Source organism: Cupressus sempervirens, chromosome 7 (genome assembly GCF_028749045.1).
Source record: "Cupressus sempervirens isolate cs-2001-9-10 chromosome 7, ASM2874904v1, whole genome shotgun sequence".
In the NCBI taxonomy this organism is placed as follows: domain Eukaryota; kingdom Viridiplantae; phylum Streptophyta; class Pinopsida; order Cupressales; family Cupressaceae; genus Cupressus; species Cupressus sempervirens.
The window spans coordinates 339,910,633-339,933,472 of record NC_143124.1 but is presented as its reverse complement, the minus strand read 5'-3'; positions in this window follow the sequence as shown (position 1 = coordinate 339,933,472).

Below are 22,840 nucleotides of genomic sequence, written 5' to 3'. Positions count from 1 at the left end.
TATCTAATTAAGAAGTTGGTTTTTGTAGAGGACGTCACTGGTACATGCTATAGGAGGTTTTGTCTATTAGCATGACTTGTGTGTTTTATTAGGTTTTTTGAGTTGTCAATTGTAGAATTTAGTGGAGAAACACCTTAAAAATGTTTAGTCACTCTTGTATCTAGTTATTTTGAGTTTTTGTTGTATTTTTTGCTTCAAATTGATCAATTGGCACATATTCGGGTTTAGTTATCCAATTTTTATCCTTTATAAAGATATTTTGCATTTGGAAAGACAAAGTAGAAGGGATATGATTAGCAGTTGATGAGACAAGGTAGAGAGAGGTTATTCATGTTGGTCTAAGATTGGTTTTGAAAATTCAGTGTCAACACACTTAACAAAATTCTAAGTTGATGCTGAGTATGATATAGATTTCAAGCTACAGTATGTATCGAGCCAGAGATCAAATAGGTGCTGAGTAAACTTTAGGTGCCAAGCAAGTTACAAGTGCCAAGTCACTATAGGTGCCAAGTGACACATAGTTACTATAGATGCCAAATGAGATAGAAATCCTATATGTGTTGAGCATTAGTAAATAGTAAGTGTCAAGTAACAAAAAATCAACATATGAGTTTGTGCCTTCACAAACTTAGATGTAAACCATCTTTGAGTTGATTCAAGATGAATCTTGAAGGATCTAAAAGATAAGATCAAATCTATTACATTCCCTATGTAATGAACATGCAATCAATCAAAAAAATGGAGAAAATGTGTAACAAATAGGAAATGTGTAAAGATTTGAGCGAGAAAAGATGGATGAATATCAATCATAGATTCATACCTAACCCTAAGTCCTCAAAGTATTTAAGAGGAGGTTGATACCCCATAATTTAGAGTAGAGGAGTTGAGAGGAAGTCATATGGGAATGCATGAAAGAATGTTAGGGAAATTTTAAGGGGTGTAAGGATTTAGAGGGAAGAGCAGCACTACAAAATAAAGTTGATCAAAACATAGCATCAGTACTATGAACAAAGAGTTATTAGATCAAGAAGGATCATATCAGATTGAGTAGAACAAGGATCTTGAATTAGTAATTGAAGATTGTAAGTCATCAGATCAAGTCATTCTACTCTACTTTCTAACCATTGTCTTAGGAGAATTAAAATCCTATGATGATATTTTGGATTAATAGCTATATTGTAGATCCTTAACAAGGCTATAAATCCTTTAATAGGGTAACATTCCAAGAGAGTGTTTGAAAATCCTTTAGACATGTCAATTTTAACATGGTGTAAAGCCTTTAATAGGGCAGACCATTGTTGATGGTCAAACTTTGTAACCTTAACCAATTACATATTGCTGCAGTGATAATTTGTCAGTATCATCCCCACCCTAGTTTTACCTTCTCATTTTGGAGGGTTTCTGGGTAACCAAATCTTGTGTTATCTATTTTCATGCACATCTTTAATTTGATGTTTATTACAAATGCTAGATGCATGTGAATAATCCCCCCCCGTGGCCCCCCCACCCGCCCTCTCAGAAATAAATCTTCCCAATTGTAGTTTCCAACAATTGGTATCAAAGTTGAGTTCTCATAGGAAGAAGCCTTAGTGATTGGAGAAAAATATCTGGGAGTGGAAGTCTACAAACTTGGGAAGATTATAGAAAACAAGATGATTGATATACAACTCATTCTACATACTTTTGAAGAAGCCAGGGAAGAATTGAGAAAATCCTTAAAGAGAAGAAAAGAGATTGTCATAGTTGAGAATGATACACAATACAAGGACATTAACACCTCAAACATGTTTTCAAATGGAGATTCTAAAGAGTTTGATGCAGCATTAGCAGACCTAATGGAGAGGAATAGAGCTCAAGTAGAAGAGATCAGAAATCTCAAGCTTGAACAAGAATCAAAAGCCATGATGCTTTGTGAAGTGACTGAACAAAAGAAAAGAGCCATTAAAGATAAGGCTATGATAGAAGAGGACAAGAGAAACCATGCTAACAAGTTGGAAGAAAAGTCAATTTAGCTTGCAAGAATTTCCAACATGCAGCTAAACACCCTAAGTAAGATGATGAATGCACATCATGAGCTGAATGTCAAAGAAATTGAGATCTCCACATTGAAAATGCAAAATGGACAACTGTAAAATGACCTAAAAAGAGAGAAGGAGATTTTAGAGAGCTTTAGAAAACCCAATGAAGCCATCAAGTACTTTGAACAGCTACTAAAATCACCAAGAGCCAGCAATGATACTTCAGGACTAGGATACACTAGCATTGAAAAAGGAGAATCATCCAACACTATAGAAGAAAGAAGTGACAAAAGTAAGAACAATAAAGCCACTTGTCATTTTTGTGGTAAAAAAGGACATACCTCTAATGTGTGTAGGAGTAAGAATGCCCATCGGTATGAAAAACCTAAGAACATGCGCCACTGTCATAAGTGCAATAAGCAAGGACATCAAGCACATGACTGTAGGACTAAAACCATTAGAACACCTAGATTTGAAGGTCATTGGTACAATTGCAAGCATAGAGATTTTGAATGTAGACCAAATCCCATGTGGACACCTAATCAACTAGCAAGGGGAAATAATCATGGACATCACTACAATTGGGACTATAACACCATGCATAGTTGTCACTATTGTCAGGAATATAGACACATCCCTAAAAACTACATAAGAACATGTTCTATTGGAAACTATTGTAGATGATTGAGACAAAATACATGCTTCAATTGTTTGAAGACTGGTCATATCAATAGAAATTGCCCAACAAGGTCAAAGGCACTGAACTCAATGTTTAACAAAGGAAAGGGAAAGGTAGGTGTTGAACACATTAGAGGATAATTGAATAAGACAAGGAAGAGGAAAGATTGAAGCAACACATCCAATGAAGAGATTCCTTCACCCAAAAGGTCAAGTTGTCACACTTCATCCAACTAAGAAAAAGAAGGTATTTGAAACTAATATACAAAGCTTTATTATACATCAGTTCCTAGACAAATAAGTACTAAAAAGAATAAATCAGCATGAATTGAGATGCAAAGTTAAAATTTCAAGTTTTTACAAGCATTGTTGAGTTGCCTTCAAATGCTGAGTAAAAATCATAGTACATGCTATGTTGTATGCCAAAGTTAGTAGAAGGTTAGTTACAACTAAGTTAGTAGTGGATGTTGGGCAAAGGGAAATTTAAGTTAAAGCTGAGTAAGGGAAACTCCAGCATATGCTGAGTGTTGGAAAGACAATGGATGCTGAGTAAAGTAGAATTTCTTAAGAAGCCAAGTGGATAATTGTAAACATGCTAAGAATTAAGTGCTATTAAATTAGGGTATATGTTCACATTTTGAATCATTTTTCACCATCATGAACAAAGAGAAAAGATGAAGAAGAATGCAAAATGATTTCCAAGTATAATTTCAAGCATTTGAGTAGATTTCTACAAAGATTCAGCATAGATTCTTCAATTCCAAGGTATTTATACTAGTATCGAGCTATGTAGCTTCAAAATTTTGTTGTGTTTAAACCCTAGTTCAAAGGAATGGCTTACAGTTCTAGGAAACCTTAGGAGAAAGTGTCATTTCAAGTTCAATTACTATCAAATGAAGTTAAGTAACATGATTTTCAATAATAAAATGACCTAGCCAGAGCCCTATCCATAATTCCTCCTAAGGTAGTAATGGTGCAAAATGTTAAGAGATTCTATAATTGCAAGATAGGTGCTATAGGAGACATGGAAATTAAGGAAGCATAAGATAAATTGTGTGAAAATAGAGTCTTGAAGGAAGAGTTTCAAATTGTTGAGAGAAATGGCTTAACCCATGCCCTAAAATTCACTACGATTTTTACAACTGAATGTATCAGAATTGTGTTGAGTAGGATTCATGATGGAATTTTGTGGTTAGAAGATGGCCCTATCAAAATATAAAAAATGATTGTTCATAGGGTACCAAGGTATCCAACCCTAGGTCAACCAAAAACCCTAAGGAGTGACTCTAAGGAAGCTATTGAGAAGAATATAGGAGCCAAATGGAAGAAGAGAGGTATGACCATAGATAACATCCAAGATCCTCTTGTTTATTTTGTTGTTAGAGCCATTTCCCACAAGATTGATCAATCTAAAAGACTCAATAGTGTTCCATACATTGCAGTAGACATTGACTACAAACTTTTTTAAAAGGATCATACCTCTGACAAAGAAAAATTGCATTTGCAACAAATCAATGAGAACTTAAGAGCTATAATAAGAACTAAGGGAGCCCAATGTAAATTTGGTGTAATTTTGATTTGTATATTTTTCTATGTACATAATGAATTCCCATCTTTTGAAAAAGTTAGCTAGAAAACTAATAGGTCCATTGGAGGCTAGGTAAATGAATACATTGAACAAATTGGGGAAAATTTTGAGACATTAATAACTAGTTATTTTAAAGATTTAAAGAATTCAATAAAACAAAGACTGAGGATACCTATTTAATTAGTAGAGTAACATACAAATGAAATCTATTTTCTTGTTGACATTGATTATACCTACATTCAAGCAACCATACCAAGGGTTAGATGGCTTAGACCTCTTGGGTATGAGATAAACATTGATGAGGCATCTGCAACAATTACAACATTGTTAGTAGAGGAAGTAGATAAGAGTGCACCACATTTTGGCACATATGATGTGGTGAGATCCAAAGTGGATATGGAGTTAAAGACAACTTCTACATTAAAGAAAAAGGACAAACTAGTGAAGAAGCTCAAAGCTAAATTTGGAGAAGGGGCAATTGAGGTAGAGGAAGAAGAAGTCAAAGAAGAAGATGACAAGGAACAGTGGCAAGGGCCACTAGCATTAACCCAAGGCATGGGTGACGATGCTGAGGAAGAAGAAGGTGTTGAGTAGGAAGCACCTAAGGTAGTACCTAAGAAGAGGAAATCATAGAAACAACCTACTACACAACCAAAAAGCAAGAAGAAAATATCTTAGCCAAGCCTAGGAAAGCCTACCACAAGTGTAGAGACAAGGGCTACAACAAAGGTAGCTAAGAAACAAGTGAAGCAGAAAGCAACACAACAAGGAGGGCTAGCAGAGAAAAAGAGAATAAAATATGTGGCATCCCTAGAGTCAGATAAGGAGAGGATGAAATTTGATAATAAAAAATTTAGTGTGGTAAGTCATACCACTAAATATGAATTAGAAAATATTTGTGAAAATATTAGGGATAATGAAGATTTGACTAGATTGAAAACTATTGATCTCAATAAGTTAAGTAGAGAGGAGCAAAACATAGTGGAAGAATTAGTCTACACTATGATGGCCAAGTTCAAGCATACTCAACTTGGACTGGATAATACCATGCCCAAGGAGCTATATACAATTGTAGAAAATAAATGACATTATTTCCTAAAAATGGAGAAAAAAATAAGGGAGTCAACTTTGGCTCGTGTAATGCCTAACCTCACTAAAGGTTAAATAAGTAAGGCTAGCAAGAAACATGGGAGCAAGTTTGCACCTAAATATGGAGCTTTCAACATACTATAAAATAAAATTGAAGATGTTGTAAAGAAGTCCACTCTTATGTGGAAAGTGATTTATGGCCTTCAAATAGTAAAGGAAGGACAAGAAGATCCTTTTGAGGGAAGAAATAATGATGAAGAGGAAGAGGAAAATGAAAAGGAGGAATATGGAGACAAAGAAAAGGAAGAAGGAAATATAGAAAGGTGATGATGCAATAGTAGAGAAGTAGAAACAAGAACAAATTTTCCAAGACACACAATTGCCACCACCTAGTTCTCCACATGCTACACATACATCTGCAAAAATAATAATTGTTAAGGATGTTCTTGACACCTCTAGTTAGGACTTCAACCCACTAACTACAGAGGATCTCAAAAGGATCCTTCACTAGACAACATTACAAGCACAATTATGTACCAATCAAATTCTAGTGAGTGTAGAGGAACTAGAAAACGCTATAGCTGAGATTACCAAGGAGAAGGTGAATCCACAAGAACCACATTCAAAAATTCCAATAGGTAAAAGTGGACAACCACAAGAGTAACCAGCATAAGATGCATCTACTAAGGTTGATTCCATAGTTACAAAGACTTCAACTATCGAGGAGAAAGACAAGGAGCAAATAGGACAGAAGGATACCTCTACTTCGACAACATAGAGTCAAGGTGCACCTCCTCTGATCACTATAATTGATTAAGGCATAACTAAAGAAGACAAGGAATAGGAGAAGACCCCTAAGGATACAAAACAAGAGGCAATATAGAAATTGGTCAATTTTCCTACTATAGGTACTCCTACTAAGTAGCTAAGCACTAATGTAGTACCATTGCAAATATTAGGATCGAGCTTGAGTTCTACCAAGGTAGCAAGGGTACATCATTATGGAGACCCTGCACTTAATGAGGAGATAGTCATACCAAACTATGACTATAAAAAAATGAACATAGCACATATAAATGAAGTGCAAGAGGCACTAGACAAGAAGAAGAAATAAGAAATACTTAGAAATGAGTATAGGCAAAGGCAAGCACTGATTGAAATCATATACATCTTTCTTGATGCATTCAACTTGCTAGTACTTGATGAGACAAATCCCATCATGGAGCAACTATCCAACATAGTGGACCAGGTAAAAAATGTAGACGTAGATACTAATGCTAAATTAGTTGAATGGTCTAAGAAGAAATTTCAAATGAAGGTAAATGAGAAAATATCTGGTGAAATAGCATTGTCTCAAGTTCAACAAGCTAAAAAGGTAGAAAAGGTGAAAGCAGTACTTGAGAATATATTCTTATTGTACTCCAAATTGTGCAATTCTTCATGCTTCACACAAGAAACAAGCCAAAGGATACTGAGCTTGGAAACAAACCTCAAGGTATCTAGCACACAGCTACCAAAGGATCTAGCTCAAAGTGAGAAGCATTTTTTGACAATGCTTCACACTCAAAAGGAATCAGATGTACTTAAAATAGATGAGGCTAATACCAAGGCCAAATTAATAGAGATCCAGTCTATAATCACCCCACACATGGAAGTTTTGCATAAAGAAATGACCTATGAAGAGAATTTTTTGAAGAAAGATCCTCATTTTTCTAGATTGGAAGGCCTAGTACACCTTGCAGCAAAGACAACCATCCAGCTTAAAGCACCAAAAATTGCATTAGACAATTGGGATGTTGCTTTGATGATTATATTTGAGGTAAATAAATCTTTCTTTGCTAAGTATTTAATTCATTCTTAGGATCCTTTGACATAAGTTTCAAAAAGGGGGAGATATAATAATTAGGGAGAAATACATTGTGAGATAGATAATAATGGGGGAGATAATAAAATTTTGAATTTTGTGGAGAAATAAGAAGATGTGTGAAAGGGGGAGTACAACCATAGTAGAAATAGAGTAAACAAGGAAAAGATAAAGAGTATCAGAAACATCAACATGAGACAAATTCAACATAAGGGATTTTTGTATACAGAAATGGCACAACAACTTAGGGGGAGATACAAGTTTTTAAGGTATATAGTTTTCTACAAAATTTTGAACAAGTTTTTGAGGTTTTGTACATATGCCGAATAGGATGTGTATTATACTCATAAAGATTACATTCATAATGTTTAGTTAAGTGTTTTTGACACTCATGTCAAAGGGGAGATTGTTGGTCTCAAATTGGTTTTGACAATTGAGTGTCAACACACTTAAGAAAATTCTAAGTTGATGTCGAGTATGATATAGATGCCAAGTTAAAGTATGTGTCAAGCTAGAAATCCAATAGGTGCTGAGTAAAATTTAGGTGCCAAGAAAGTTACAAGTGTCAAGTCACTATAGGTGCCGAGTGAGATAGAGTTACTATATATTCCAAATGAGATAGAAATCTTATATGTGCCAAGCATCACTAAATAGTAAGTGTTGAGTAACATAGAATCAACATATGAGTTTGTGCCTTCACAAACTTGGATGTAAACCAATTTTGAGCTAACTCAAGATGAATCTCAAAGGATCTAATAGATAAGATTGAATCTATTACATTCCTTATGTAATTAGCATGTAGCCAATTAGAAAAATGGAGAAAGCATGCAACTGATAAGAAAAACATAAAGATTTGATCATGACAAGATGGATGAATATCAATTGTAGATTCATACCTAATAGTAAGTCCTTGAAGCCTTTAAAAGGAGTTTGATAACCTATAATTTAGAGTAAAGGAGTTAAGAGGAAGTCATATGGGAATGCATGAAAGAATGTTAGCGAAGTTTTAAGGGGTGTAAGGATTTAGAGTGAAGAGCAACACTACATAATCAAGTTGATCAAAATAGAGCATTAGTACTATGAATAGAGAGATATCAAATCAAGAAGGATCAGATCAAATTGAGTAGAACAAGGCTTTGGAATCAACAATTGAAGATTGTAGGTCATCAAATCAAGTCATACTACTATACTTTCTAACCATTGTATTAGGAGAATGAAAATCCTATGATGATAGGTTGGCTTAACAACTATATTGTAGATCCTTAATAGGGTTGTAAATCCTTTAATAGGGTAACACTCCAAGAGAGTGTTTGTAAATCCTTTAGACATGTCACTATTAATAGGGTGCAAAGCCTTTAATAGGGCAGACCATTGTTGATGGTCAAAATTTGTAACCTTAACTAGTTACATATTTTTGCAGTGATAATTTGTGGGTGTCATCCCCATCCCAGTTTTACCTTCTCATTTTGGAGGTTTTTTGGGTAACCAAATCTTGTGTTATCTATTTTCATGCATGTCATTACTTTCATGTTTATTAGAGATGCTAGATAAGTGTGAATAATCATAGTTAAAGGTTTTAGAGGTTCAATACTATTACTTCCGTTTCACCCCCAACCCCCCACCCCCCCTCCTCTCTCTCAAAAGTAAATCTTCCCACTTGTAAATTCCAAAAATTCAACTTGTTGGGAAATAATTTTGAGGTGAAACTTGTCATCTTTTGATGAAATTTGGGAATTTCTTCCTTGCTATATTTTCTTTCTTCTTCCTTTTTGTAAAAGTTGTTGGTTGGTTTTCAATTTTTAGCTTCGAGAGCTCTACTCATGCTGTGAAAGCTACACACCCAACATTTCTTCTTGTATGAACAATAGTTGTAGTTTTAATGTAGATAGTTCTCATTTGTTCGGTGATTTGTGAAGTATTTTTGTACAACTTTCATGTATTTGTTTTCAAGGTAAATGAATAAAGCATAGTAAGGCATTCCTCTATTCATGGATTTGTAATCTTTTCTAGTTTGTGAACAAAGACCATAAACTAGGTTGCATTTTATTTAAAAGTGAATGTGGTTGAAGTATTTTTCTTATAGAATAAAGGGCCATGTAATTGCTTAATATTTATCATAGGGTTTGTAGATTTCATGGTGGGATAGTTTAAGTATGAAATTCATTTTGATGTAGATGTCTATTCACAAGGTGAAAGATAGATCTTGATGTAAGAGTTATGTCAAATATTTCCAAAAGATGTATAGTTTTAATTCATGTAATTGCCCAATACATAAGGCACTGATAAGTTACAATAGCATTTGGTTTGGTTGCTCATACCTAGGTCTTGCTATTATCAACATCATTAATCAAATGATTTTCCCTTTTATGTTGAAGAGCTACAATAGAAAACCCTCACTTAGCTGACCAATTTCATGAGTCATGCTATTAGCTATTTCATGCTTGTGATTTCTTGGTTAAGTATAGAAGATTTAGGGGTTTCATCTATTATTCTAGATCCTGATTATACTCATTGCACTAGTCGCATAATCAGATCTTATGGGGTTCACCCACCTAGGTTGTGCAAAGTCTGAAGTGAAGAGTGTAGCCTTATAGTTGGCCCATGTTCTTGGTGAATTGTGTCCATTATTGGAGATAGCTACCCATAGATGTATTCATACCATGCATACTTGGTTTTTCAAACTCTGTTAAATCAAGAACCAATACTTCCATTATGAAAATCATCCTCAAAACTTTGTATCAATAAATTCTCTATAAAAATGTACTTTTCATCTTTTGTTATAGAATCAACTCTTATGGTAATACCAATAACTCTAAAATTCATCATAACTTATTTAGATGAGCTCCAAATTACAAGTAAGCTTAGGTACCATCTAAACACAACTGGATACATCTTTTCATAACTTTTCTACCTCTAATTTTGTATCTACATTAAGTTATCATATTCTAATGTTGTGAACAAACTTAATTCAACTTAATTGAATCAAACTCAAAAATTTACTTCGATCTTTCTATCTCATCATCATTTAACTTTTCTTTTGAGATATCTGTCCCTTTCATGAATGCTTCATTAAGTTCTTCTCAAAGTTCACTTATAATTTTTCTTTTCTCTTTACTGTTAGATCTGGAGTTCCTTCTAGCATTCCTTCTATTTTTTAAGTCTCTTCTATTTTTCCTTCTATCTCTGAAGTTTTTGTCATTGTTCCTTCTATCTCTAAAGTTTTTTCATTATTCCTTCTATCTCTAAAGTTTTTGTCCATTCTAGAGTACTTCACTATGTGTAGTTATTGCATAACTGATATATAAGTGCTCTGCTTCTAGGATTTTGTTGATTATTAGCTGCATGACAATTTTGAGCATTGTGTCCTAAGTTGTTACAATTGTAACACACAATCTATCTTCTATCATCATAAGATCTTCTTTTATCTATAGGGTTAGTGTTTCTAGACATTCTACTATTTCTTCTATCATTATCATGCTTAGGTTTCCTACAACCAATTGCATTGTGACCCATACCATGAAAAATATGATAATAAAAGTCATTAACATGATTAAATGACTTACTAGTACAATCTTTTTTCATATGACCTATTTCATTACATAAAAAGAACTTACCTCTAATTTCATACCTGGTTTCCTTGGGATTCTCCATTTTCTTTAGTTCATCCAAGATTTTGACTTCATTGATTTTCTCAACTTCTTTAGATTTCTCAAAAGATTGACTAGATTCAATCTTATCATCAGATTTTTATTTTTCTTTTGGATCAGATCTAATCTTAGGTTTCTTTGCAAACATGCTAATTAGATAACCAAGACTAGTCTTATCATAAGAAGGTCCCTATATAGACATTGAATCATCAAGTTTTTCTCTACTAGAATAGAGATTCTCAAGCTACTGTTTGCACTATGTGAATTCACCTTTCACAATTGCATTGTACTTATGGAGCTCTTCATGATTTTCTTTCAATGTTTCAAACTTAGATGCTTTCTTTGCCAGAATTGCTCTTAGATCTACATTGTCACCACTAGTTTTAGATTTAGTAGATTCAGGCTTGGATTGTAGATGATCAATCTTTTCCTTCAGCTAATTAATGTATACTTTGGAGGCTTGATATCTTTCCTTCAACTTATCTTTTTCTTCAATAAGAAAATCAATTTGGTCAAGAGCCTCTTTGAGGTTCTTCATCAACTGCTCCATATCCATAGGGATCTTACTTAAGCTGTTAAGCCTCTTCAAAGTAATTGTGCTCTGATACCAATTATTAGAAATAAGGATTATAGGGATTACTAGTGGGGGTAAATTAGTAATCTACAAACTTTAGTTGCCAACTAGATATTATTACTTACTCTAAACCATGCATAACAAAGAAATAAAGTAAAGCTAAATAGTAATAGTAACAATGCACAAAGATAACTCATGACACCATATTTTGTTAACTAGGTAAACCTTGGCCAAGGGGAAACCTTGGTGGGGATGATGCCCACTAGATAATATACTAATATATATTCCTTATTAGAGCATGGACCTAGTTAGGAGTCAATGAGAAAATTTAGTATAACAGTCCCTATTAGGAGACTTTAAATCCTTGTTAGGAGATTCCAACCCTATTAGGAGTTGTAATGTAATGTATCGAAGATGAGCTCACTACCCAAACATGCAATTTAAACTACAAGAAGAGATCACTACTCATAAAATTAATCTACTATTTTTTGCCATCCTTGTTTGATCTATAATCTTTAGCTTGATCTCAAATCACCTGATAGTTCATACAAAACTTCACATATATCACTTTCACAAAAGTTTGCTCACAAGTTTTCTCTCATGGTAAATCAAGATTACACACACTCTCACCCTTCTTATGACAAGAAGTCCTTTGCATAAATACCATGCCTTTACATAAAATATACTAGGTCAGCTAAGACCACAATTCACTTTTCCAAGTTAGAGTAAAAATCTAGGATGTTGGCCCTAATTTTTTCCTTCAATTTCACTATCCTACTTCATCAAAATGCAATTAAATCTATTCTATACAGTCCATACAAACTTCTGAGGTAATACACATCATCATCAACATGCATAATATCTCCATGCAACTTTTCTTTCCATAATATGATGTCTACAACATGTTATAAAAAAAACAATATACTGTTGTAACCAAATTCTATACTTAGATAATTTTCTAATCACCAAACACTAAGTATCTTTATTTGAAAGGTTTCCTATCAACATGTACATTACATGTTGCCATTATTGGCAACAATTACATATCACAATTAGCCAATTTTCAACATGCCTAACTAGATAAAAAGACTCAAACTGAAGATCTTTCTTGATAGGAGAAGACACTAGAGAGTATTGATAAGGGAAAGGAGCTTGTAGTAGAACTAACCTCTTTAGCCAAGTATATGTCTCCCATAGGAACCATACCAAAATGGTTGAAGAGGGAGGTTATGTTTTTCTAGAAGAGGTAGTAGGACCTAATAGCTAAGGAGTGAATGAAGGAATTAGTAGTTTTCCTGAATTAGTATATGTCTTACACTTAAAAAGAATTTAGAATTTTTGGAACTTGTCACCTAGGTACCTAGCTATGCAAGTGCAGAGGTGCATTTTCAATAAAGGTGCAGTGATAGTTTTGAAGAAGAAGTAGTGTATCGATAGTTAACTAACAATCCCTAATTTAAAGCTTTCCATTCACCAAAAACACATTTTGATGATGGTTCAACCCCAAGAAACCCTAAGAGAAGGATAAGCTTCTAGTTTTAGATATTTTAGAGACTTCTAAGATCATCTTACAGCTACATTCTTCTTATCTTCTGATTCTTTTATTATTTTGTGTCATATAAAGTCTCATGCACCCATTAATGAATATAAATAGGGGTGGAGATCTACTTAGCATCATTTAGATAGTTAGTTTTTATATAATTAGATTTATCGGATTATCTTTTTAGCATGAGTTGCATTTTAAGAACTCTCTCTCCTACAAAAAGGGAGGAGATGATTTCTTATCAATACATGGATGTAATATGTACTCCAAGCCATCATTTTGATACAATAATATATGCTATTGGTGCTCTAATTTTAAGTTTATTTATTCTTTCCATATTGTGTTAATTTTGTGAATGCATGTTCTTGAATAATAATTGAGATAATGGTTATATTGTGTTGTTATGATTATGTGACCATTTAGTTCTAGTGTTTTACTCATGTTAACAAATTTAACTGACATAATGAATTAGAGAAAGGATCATCTTTATTCTTGCATAGTCTCTTGTCTCACATGTGAACACTTTCTATAGCCTTATGATTTGATGAAATGCGAAAAATATTTTGATTGTTATTGAATTCTCATCGCTGATTGCATTAGTGTAGTTGAGGAAGCAGTGCTCCTAATTTCATTGGTTTCCTACCCTATCTTTTTGATAACTTAATTGATAGACATGTTGTTACTATGGTTTATGTCCATTAAAAATTTCCCTTTCAAATTATTTTCTTTAATCTCTCATTACCTTATATTTGTTATTTTATTTTCTAACACTTGGTTAAAATAGGAATTCATATAGTTGTATTGATAAATTGCATTCATCATAAAACAAAAAATGCCAATAATATATCTCTTTTGTGGTTACCATTTCAAAAAACAACAACTAAAATAGATTATCAAAAATTATTCAGAACCAAAAAATCCTAGGATCATGAATGTACACATTTATCTTCAATTGAGCTGATTTCATTAGGTTGCAAGATTGCCTAAAACCTTAAATTTGATCCTCAATTATCTTTTCAAGAGAGGATTTTGAAAAGATTCCTATCATTTAACATCACACAAAATGTTAGCTCAACAAAAGTAGCACTAGAAGGAGGGCCTCAAAAATATTAAGATAAGAAAAATAACTTGTCATTTTAAAATTCTATAGCTTTCAGAAGTTCAGAAAAGTTACCATCAGACACAATCAAAAGGTGCATAAATGCGATATTTTGAAAGAGTGCACTTCTACAAAGGTGCGCTTTTCCAAGATTGACACAAACTTGAAGATCTTGTTCCCCCATCTCCATTTCAATGAGCTTTAAGATCTACACCCAAGACAAATGAGTTCCTAGAACTTAATCATTTTCACAAGCCTTGTAGTGATAGAGGATTACCAAGAATTCTACCACTTCCATTTAAAATTTTATCATCTTCTTTAGTTCTACCTTTGAATTAACCTCCACCTATCCATCCACCAAATCCTCCACCGATGGCCTTCTTTGCTAATGTAGTAGATTCACCAATTAACTTGCAAGATTTAATTAATGACCTTCCCAAGAAACCTAGTAAATTTTCCCCAACGTTCATCTATGGAGAAACATGAACAATTGATGACCATATTAAGGTATTCAAAGAATTATGCAATAAAAAATAGGGCTACAAAGATAATTTTTTCCTTCATTTATTCCCATACTCATTGGGAGAAGTTGCCTTTAATTGGTACATAAATTTGCCACTAGGATGCATCTAGAATTGGGCTACCTTTGAAAAGTTGTTCCTTGAGAAATTTAAAACATTTTTCAACCTAGTTTTGATACATCATAAATTTATATCAATCAAGAGGGATCCAATAGAAACCATTTCACATTTCAATTATTGATTTCACATGGCTTACAAAAAGTTGGAGACAACCTATGCCATACTAATTAAAGTTGTAATCTAGATTTATTTAAATGCCATGGATAATCTTATGACTATTTTCTTGAGAATAATTCCAAAAATAGACATAGAGACATTAAATAATTTTTTTTTTCTAAAGTAATAACCTTCACTAAACAAGCCAATCCTAATGGACGAAGATTGATCATCAAAACTCAAGCCACTACAATAGTACTGACATATATTGCTAGAGAAAAAGTGATGCCTAGTCAATTCATTTCAATGAATGCAACTGTACTACAATAGGAACTAGCTATACTAGTTCCAACAATAACTTATCTAGGATATGAACCACCAAAAGCTTCTTTCCTTGAGAAAAATGCAACAACGTCCACTAAAGAAAAAAATAATGTTGCATCTAAGATTGGCCAAATAAAGAAGACCATGTCTCAAGTTAATAATGAATTAGCACATTTGAAGTTGTCACAAGGGTAGAACAATAACTTCTAGAGGAAAAATGCATACCCTTACAACAATAACTATGGTCAAAATTACAATAAGAATTTTAGCAAAAATAATAATGCTAGGAAAAATCTGAATCCTGTAGATCACAACACTAGTATCCAAAGATAGAATCTACAATGGAACACCCATCCAAATAATGGAAACATCCCTACAGATAACAAAAACATGACAATAATGAAAATGTACCCAACAATGATGGCTCATATTTCATTGGAAATAAAGAAATCAACCAAAATTCACAAGGCAATAATAATGAGCCCCCTATGTTGTTCAATACTATGCTATTGGAATCTTATGTTTCTCCATAAAATTTAGGGATGGAAGAAAAAGTTAGTGAATAATTTACTTTTCCATTTAGTCAAGAATCAGATCCTCAATTAAAATAGATGCTTGCTTTTAAAAATGACAATCAGAATACCTATAATTTGCAAAACCAAAGTGAACCCATGAATGATGGGATGCCTCCCACTTTGCAACCAATGCCTCAAGATCCAAGGGATAATAAAAATCTAGTAACTACCAAAGTGCCCTATGTTGGACAAAAATCCAAAACCAAGGAAATGTGCCTACAATCCTAAAGAATCATGCTTGGTCGGTCAAAAAGTATAGTACAATGGAAGATTTAAAAATAATGAAGGCCAATATATCCTTGTTTGACATGCTATGAAATTGTCCTAATCAAATTAAAGCCTTGAAAAAGATTCTTGATCATACAAATGAAATTCCTAGCATGCCTCATCAAAAGATAGTATCACAACAAGTCAACACTTCTAAGGCTATGCCAACTATGTATAAAGACAAGGCCTAAGTGCCTCCTTTCTTTCTTAGCATAAAAAATTTGGAAGAAACCAACACAATTATCTCATTGATTTAGGAGCTTCTTGTAATGTCATGTCACTTTTGATAGCTCTAAAGTTGGGAATTAACCCTCAACCTATGAATCAAATAGTGATTCAACTTGAGAAGATGGAAGTAAAGGTTATTGGGCTATTATATTATGTTCAAATATAGTTGACTATAGGGCCTAGAATCCAAGATATTTTATATATGCATGTGGTGAAAATTCTATAAACATACAGAGTATTGCTCAGTAGAGAATGGACAAAATGCTTAAGAGGATGGTTCTCAACTAGTTTTACTTAACTATGGCTACCTTGGAAAGGATTGAATAATTTGATCAAGAACAATTCTAAGCCAAAAATAAAAATGATGATAATAGAATAATTTCAAGTCTATTTATGTTCTTACAAAGTGATGGATCTAAGCACAACGTCAGCCAATAGACTAGACAATTTGAATGAAGAATCAATGATCCCTACCCCAAAAGAAGAGGTTATGACTTAGTTCATAGATATTTTTGTTATAAACTTACAATTATTAGATGAAGAAGTAGACCCAAATGTTTTTCTTCTTCCATGATTTCATAGGATGCATAAAGTAAGTCATTCAAAATTTGAGTGCACACATTGTCAAGAAGTAATAGCTCAGGATTCAAATTAGATAATGCAATTAAAAAAATTGCCAAACTCTGAGGGAGATACAAGAGGAAACATCAAGTTCTATGTACATATCTAAATTTTTGAACAAAGTTGAAGAGAAAACAAAATATTTTAATGTGTCATATAGTGACACCTACTTAGATGGTGGTGGTTTACCTTCTCCTTGACTAGGGATGCTGAAGTACTAAGGAGAAGACATTTTGTAAAAGGTCAAGGATGGACCTTGATAGTTGTTCATCCTAAACCAAAAATTGATAAAATCACAAAACTAATTGGTGATATTCAAAATTTACAACAAAAATGGGTAACCCTAATATCAAAGGTAAACAATATCAACTCACCAAGTCCACCATGCAAAATATTACAATTGATCCTGAAGAAACAATCCTTCAAACTTGAAGTGGGAGAGAATATACTAATGAATAAACACAAATCCATAAATCCAAAAGAACAAAAAATTTGGATACTTAGGTTTGACAACTTTGAATGAATACTAGGAGATGCTACAGGTATTGAATTAATTAATCCCAAAGGTAGGTCCTTTTATGTAGCACATTGCTTACAATTTAGATGTACTAACAATGTTGTGGAGTATGAAGCCTTGATTCATGCACTTATCTTTGTAGACACCTAAAAACCTTTAGAAAATAAAGTATTTTTATTTTCTGAAAAAGTCCTGATGACATCATCATTTATTAATTAATTAATTAATTAATTAATTAATTTTCATGCCATTAAATCCCTTTATCTTAATTAAAAATATTTAATTAAGGAATCCCTCCCAAAAATGTTTAAATCTTATTTAAACATTATTTCCTTATTTATTAATTATTTAATTAATAAATTGACCAAAAATCCTAAAATAAATAAAAAAATTATTTTTTGCCCAAAACTTGGCCAATTTCCTTATGACCAATAACCTCTTCCAAAATCTTCTAATCCTTCTTTAATTTCGATTAAAGGCTAATCTCATCATTTCCTACCCCTAATCCCAACTCAAAATATTTAATTAAGATTAAATATTAATCCTCATGTTTATTAAAAAAGTTTTAATAAATATCTCCTCAACCCAAACACTTGAAATAAATAAAACTTTATTTATTTCCTAAAAATCTAATTTATCCTCACCCTAAGAAGTTCTAGACTCTTCTAGAAAGTCTTCATCCTCATCCTAGGAAATTCTAGACTATTCTAGAAAGTCTTTATCCTCATCCAAAGTCTAGACTCTTCTAGAAGATTTCTTTAAACCTAATCCTAATCCCCTCCTAACCTTGTCACATTCCCTAAACATGGGTTAAAACTTACTAACCCAAGCCAAAGTTAAACAAATATCTCCTCCTTCACCCACCCTCATTAAATGCCATCCACTTGCCTATCCCTAAGCTAATCCTAAACCATCCTAATCCATCTTCTAATCATTTGCACAAGCCTAAACAAGCTTAAAACTTTCCTAATCAAGTCCAAGTCAAAATTGCTCTCATCACCCTCAAAATATCTCAACCATAAAACTTTATGAAGTCCACTAGGTCATAAATGACTCTTACAAGCCCTTTTATTGCTCTTACAAGTCATTATGAGGGTCTTTATGAAGATTTTATCCCTTGAGCCTCCTTTGTTGACTCATCCTTCCCCTTTCCTCCATCCTCTCACCATGTGACATGTGTCACTCTTTGATTGGCTATAAGGAAGCACAATCCATGTGCTCTCCTCTCATGCAATCTGAGCCCTCCATAAGCTTTTTCCCATCCTTGCATCTTAGCCCTCAAACCCTCTAGCCTCTTGCCTATAAATTGGATCCTTCCCCTTTGCAAAATAACACAATCCATGAAGTAAAGTCATAATGCCATTTTAAGAAGCCATTTTACATCAAAATCATACACTCACACCCAAATTCCAACTCCATTTGAAGCCCTTTTTGAAGCATAAGCTTGAGCATACATCCTATCTATTTAGACAAAGCTACTCAACAAGAGAGCTTCTCATTGAGAGAGCCCATTAATGGCTCATATTCTCAATTGAGAGCTCATCTTAGTCTATCTTGAAGTTTATGAATTTTGTTTAGTTTGTAGAAGCTTTATTTAAATTTGGTTTCTATTAGCATACTAACATTGCTCATATACATTTTGGCACGCCCGGTGGGACCTCGCATGGGTCATCTTCATTAGCTTTTTTAGTCAAGTTTTGTATGTTATTTGCTTATTTTGGCTAATTTTTCTTGTTTTTGTGATTGGTATTATTGTATAAATTGGTTTTGTAGGTCCACATGAGCATGAAGAAGACAAAGGAACTCATAATCTATCTCATAGTGTTTGCAGATTTTTCAAGCTTATAGGTGGACAAAGAACTTGAAATTCTTCTTCCTCTTCTTGTCTATATTCTTCTTATTCCATCTACTTCTTCTTCTTCTTGTGGGAGATCTTGGCCATTTTTTTTTAAGGAAGCAAAATCATACACACTTCTTTTTAGTGCTTAAAATGAACCCCCAAATCATACTTAAATCCATTGAAAAATTAAAAATTTGCAAGAAAGAAAAAATCCTTTAACAAGTGAAACTAAACCAATCTAATCATTTGCATCCTTGCAACATCAAGGTTTTAGATGCATTCATGCAAAATTAGGAACACTTCATTTTTGGGAATTTAAAAAGAACTTCAAGTTTCCATTTCAAAAGGTTCAAAATCAACACTAAGTGCACACTAAAGTTCTTTTAAAAAATCTCATGAAAACTAAGAGTCCTAAATGGTTGCCAAAAATTTTCCTAAAAGCTTTGTTATTTGTTCCAAACAAATTTCTTGTTACAAAATCTTGAATGTTTCTTAGGTTTTTCATGCATCAAAACAATCTAGGATTATCATTTTTGGGCTTAAAATATGCAAAGTAGAACGCAAAATCTTGAATGAAAACCAAAGTCCAAAGAGTCATTTTTACTTTTGAGTCCAAAACAATCTTGAATGATCTAAGGTTAAAACAAAGCACTTCAAAGTTCTTAAAACAACACACAAAATCTCAATCTTGAATGCTGAAAGGAAAAAACTTGAATGTTTAATCACTTGTCTTTGAATGCATGTTGCTAAAATCACTCTTGAGTGCCATGGATTAAAATCAAGTTTGTTTTTTTTATGAATGCATGATTAAAACAAAAAAATCCAATCTTGAATGCCATAGATCAAATAATCATCTTTTGGGGCATAAAAAGAATCCACATTTTTGAAATCTTCTAAGTTATAAAAACTAATAAAGACGCTTTGAGTAAGTTTTTAGTTGGACTCACCCTCTTTAATCACCCATCAATTTAACCATTGGTTGCAATCTCAGCGCCATCTATGGGGATGGGTCTACCTAAGAGGGTGTTAAGTGCTCCACAAAGATCAAACTCCACTCACTTGGGTCTTTAGTAGTTTTTCTAAGTTAGAAATTTCCTTGAATGTGCATTAATCTCGCTCACACTTCATTTGGGCATAAAAATTGGACAAATCTTGACATGGAGGGCCTCCAGGCGCGCGCTTGGCAATCGAGTTTCACATATCTTTGTTTTGGGCTTAAAACAAACTCACACTCAATCTTGAATGCCTAACAATCAATGAACATCGCATGGTTTTGATGCATTTTCAATGATGCTCGCATTTCTTATGTTGACGATCTCTCGACTTTCATTATGCTAACGATGCTGTCAAATTGGAATGAACATTGTATGCCATAATCACAAGTGTCTTCAATCATAGCTTACAAAATCTAAATCATCAATTGGAATAAACACGTGTCTTTTAAAGCCCAAGATCATGTATGTGGTCTTGTTTTACACTTTTTAGGAGGCCTGCTTGGGGATTTCATCACCCCTTGGGACGACCTCAACTCCAGCGTTCCGATGGAGTATAAAGATCGGGAGGTGAATCCAAAGACACCTCTCTTGGGATCAAAATTTTGTCACTCGAGCTAAGCCTCAAGGAACTTTATACCCTTGAGAAGTGAAAGAGGAGAAGTGGGTTACCGCTCCTCTCGGCTGTGTGACATCTTTTTGGTTTCATCTACGGATTTGGGCCTCACGTACCTTGCGTATATCGATGACTCCCTAGCTATAACAAATTTTATCCTTGTAGAAAGCTTCCTAGGATGTTGGTGTGTTTGACGTGCTTGCTCAAAACTTTTGTCTACTTATTTTTTCATAGCTTTTGAACGAATGTTTGCCAACTTTGGTCAAAATCCCAAAAAAGAAAAAATCTCCCAACTCAAGGCATACTTAGCGTAGTCACTGCCTCATCAAAAAATCATCCAAGGACCCCCGCTGCAACCGAATCTATCTAGTTCCTTGCTTTAGAACAATCCCAAATCCAAAGTCTCTCCAAATCATCCCCCCCCAGCCAGCTAGAAACCCAATCCAAAATCACACCCAAGCCTTTAGAGAGTTGTTGTCATTCTACTAGAATTTGCTATCCAATCAATCCGACCAATCCACCAGCCTCACCAAGGTTATCCCTTTGACACAGCTTTGTCCAGGGTAATCTAGCTTTGTCACTTGTTATCCCTCATCACCTTGAGCTAAAGGTTGGGATCCACAAGTGGTCAATCTCGTGTCATGCCCATAGGATCATTAGTCTATTCTTAGGTTGACATAATCTCCACCAATCTAGCGCATAGGAAAGAAAAACTCTCACTTTTTGACAGCATGACCTTGAAGTCTTCCATCCACAAGAAAGCCAAAAATCTCCAGCCAATCCTCCTTAGGTCTGTCATACAACTTTGACTCTCCCTAGGAAATCTTTCATCAGCCAATCCAAAATCTGTGGTTAAACCCAAATCCAACCATGAGCTTCCGTGTTCATCCATACACAAGACCCCATCCCCATCAAACTCATCATCAAAGCATGAAGTACCAATCCTATCATGATGTGTTTGGTCGCATTGTCCTTGCTCCTGCCACCTCCTATTCCAATGATGATGAAAATCTTGTTGACTATGACGAGTATATTGAAAGCCTTAGAAACATTCCCCCAAGCATCCCCCAAAATCCAAGAGTTATTCCAAACTATCTAGTCATGCCATCTGATACTCCAGCTTCCCCTCCATCACCCCATCAACCAAGCTTCCAATCTTCCACCCCCATCACACTAGCTATTCCTGTCAATCCACCTCCACCTTCAATACACGAGTCTCCAAGGAATCTCCTAGAGGAAATACAAGAAAATTTCCCTCCAACAGTCGATAAGCCATGTCATCTAATCCAACCATGTGAACCAGTTAGTGATGAAGCTTCCCCATCTATAATATTACCTCCATCTCCCATAGCTATCATCCCCATACCATCCATCAAACTGCTTAAAATCCTTCCACTTCCCACAAGCATCAAAATCCCACCACCTATCAAATCCCTCCAAATCCTATCCACATCGCCTCCAAGCATTTCCCAAATCTCTCATAATGACCCTTATGCATCCATCTTCTACTCACCCATCTCCACTACTGAATCTCCCATCTATCCATCCACTGCCTTTGAAGAATCCATCCCTTCACCTCCTATCGTACCATCCACTCCAAACCAATCCTATCAAGATCCTGCCCAAAAGCATGTTGACATCCCCAAAAGCATAAATGAAGATATCATCGTACCATGTCTTCCATCCATAGTGCAGTCACCATCTCCTCCATCTCCAAAACCTCGAACCATATCTCCTCCACTACAAGATATCTTGTCATCCCACCAGCTACATCAAGATCCTATCCTTCCATCTCCCCCGCTCCATGCTTCCATCTTACCACCTATCCAAGCTATTCCACCATCTATAATCTACCCTCTTGGTTCACTTACATTCATCCATGGTGGCCCTCTCTCAGCAGAAGAATTAAGAACAGTATCTCCCCATTGCAATACACCTAATAAATCACTTCTACCATTTTCTGCAAGCAAAAAGTTTCCTCAGCTTGTTCAAATGCTCAATCGATGGCATTATCAAGGTGAAG